Source organism: Fulmarus glacialis, unplaced genomic scaffold (assembly GCF_000690835.1).
Source record: "Fulmarus glacialis isolate BGI_N327 unplaced genomic scaffold, ASM69083v1 scaffold27878, whole genome shotgun sequence".
In the NCBI taxonomy this organism is placed as follows: domain Eukaryota; kingdom Metazoa; phylum Chordata; class Aves; order Procellariiformes; family Procellariidae; genus Fulmarus; species Fulmarus glacialis.
This window is the reverse complement of record NW_009226809.1, coordinates 1-2,291: the sequence shown is the minus strand read 5'-3', so window position 1 is coordinate 2,291 and position 2,291 is coordinate 1. Positions and strand designations below refer to the sequence as shown.

Below are 2,291 nucleotides of genomic sequence, written 5' to 3'. Positions count from 1 at the left end.
TTCCCGGACCAGGCCTCCTAATTATGTACTGAGCATGATGTCACATGGTAGGGAATACCCCATTGGCCAGCTGGGTCAGCCGCCCTGGCTATGCTCCCCCCAGCCAGCTTCCCATGCACCTGGCAGAGCATGGGAAGCCAAAAAGTCCCCGGAGCAAGCACTACCCAGCAACAACCAAAACATCAATGGGGCGTCAACGTTCCTCTCATACCAAATCCAAAACACAGCACACACACACACACACACACCCCTGCCAGCTACTGGGAAGAAAGTTAACTCGGTCCCAGCCTGTCCCAGGACAGCCTCTCAGTAACACCTGGCAGTATGACCAATCCCCCTGCTCGGCTGCAATGACAAACGCAGTATTTCAGGCCGCTGTGACAGAGGAATGCTCATCCCATCAGACACTGCTGTCATTTGGGAGATAGTGTGGTACTTGTCACTTCCCATCTCTGGGCAACACCCACACGTAGGGACATCTCACCCCCACTCCAGTGCACATTCACACAGAGTGACTTAAACCACTGCCTCGATCTGAGCAATAAAGATGGCAAAGATACAGCTCTAATGAGCCAGCGAATCTCTTTCCTAGCAGCAATGCAGGTGGAGAGAAGATAACAGACATTGCTCTTGATTACTGGAGAAAGCCAAAGAGAAGAGAAGACATTCCTGTGATGCAGCTCCAGTCTCTGCTCTGAGGAAATTTTCAGGAACAGAAACAGTGAGTACCTCTGGGCTCAGGGCTCAGGCCCAGGACTGCTGATGTCTTCTGCAAAATGATCCATGAAGCGTGCAGCAATACACTGGCCTCCGCAGCACTCCGATGGTAAAGCTCCCTATTCCCTCTTCCAGGCGGTTTCTTTCACAGTCAAGTGATCCAGAAGAACTGATCGACTATTTCATCCCTTCCCTTCCTCTCGAATATAAACATGTGAGAGAGAGTGTGTCCGGGAGGAGCTGCGTGTGCAAGGGCATCCCGAGAATGAACACCTCATTGCAGAGATTGCTTTGGCAATGATGGACCACCTCAGCAAAGAAAGACTCTATTCCGGCAAAGGCTGCAAGACTGCAGCCTCCGGAGTGACTCTGAGCATCTGGGCACTACAAGGCCAAATGACGTGTCTTCTGGTTACGAGACCACAGCAGATGGGAGAACCAGTAACTCTCTTTCCTCTCCCTGCAGCTCAATCTACACACTCTTCCTTGAAGGGATTCAGGCTGTCCCATACCAGGGGCACCTTTTGTAGAGCTCTTGAATAAACACACAGCACACGGCAACAATCGTGGTACAGAGTAAGCAGAAGAGGGACATACGTGGGTGATGAGGTTTGCTCTCCTTGCCACAGAAACACTCCCACACAAAAGTATTTTGAAGAGGAAAATCTCCCACTTCTGTGACAAGAGTGTTTGCACCTTCAGTCCTAGCACTGCCCTCATTAATACAATCTATTAATAAATAACATTCTCAGCACTAGTGATGCAGTAGGTATAGTCTGTTACAGTACCTCTTATTCCATACTGCTGGCTTCTTTAATTCTAAACAATGAAGATTTGTTGCTTAGAAGTTAGGTAACTAACAGGTGTTGTGTTTGTAAGTGTGTGGAATTGTAACTAGTATAAACTGTGTATCCTAGAAGCATTGTTAGATTCTAGTGATAATTAACTTCGACTATGGAAACCATAAATAAAAGCGATCCAAGTATGGCTTGGGGACAAGTTGCAACCTTGTAAGGAGAAGGAAGGACAAGTTCACAGAAAGTTCACTACCCTGCTGACCACCAGAGACCACCCGAGACCCTCAAGAAGACCCTAAAGGCTTTAGTGCGCATGTGTCTAGGATGATGTAATATTATAATTAGTTCCTGGAAACTTAATGAATATGTAAAAGAGAAATTTAAAATATGTATGAGAAGCATGGATATAAACAGAAAGGTGATTAGACCAGGTGTGCTTGATTTGTGGCAAGTCCACCGAGCACCCAGGCCTGAATAAAACAATATCTCTCCTGAGCGTGTGGAATTGGTTACTTGCACGCCGGGCACGAATCCGCTTTTCGGACAACACTAGTATCGGTCTGTTTCATACTGGCTGTCGCCCGCGTACCTCACAGAAATCACACAGGAGATCAGCACCACGGTTCCTGCTTTACAGGCGTGGAAACCCAAGTACAAAGCAGGAGACGGAGCCTTCCAGATTGTCCGCCAGCGTCCTGGTTCAGCACTGGCACTGGCACTGCCGCCTCACGCCGATGCGGTTGCCCCATCCTGGCCGAACTCTTTGCGTTGGGGAAC

At 48.5% G+C, this 2,291-nt stretch overlaps 1 pseudogene; it reads left to right on the top strand.

The window, feature by feature from the left end:
* The window catches only part of LOC104080521, a 3,993-nt pseudogene extending 2,865 nt beyond the window's left edge, over positions 1-1,128 (top strand).
* The last annotated feature ends 1,163 nt before the right edge of the window (positions 1,129-2,291 follow it).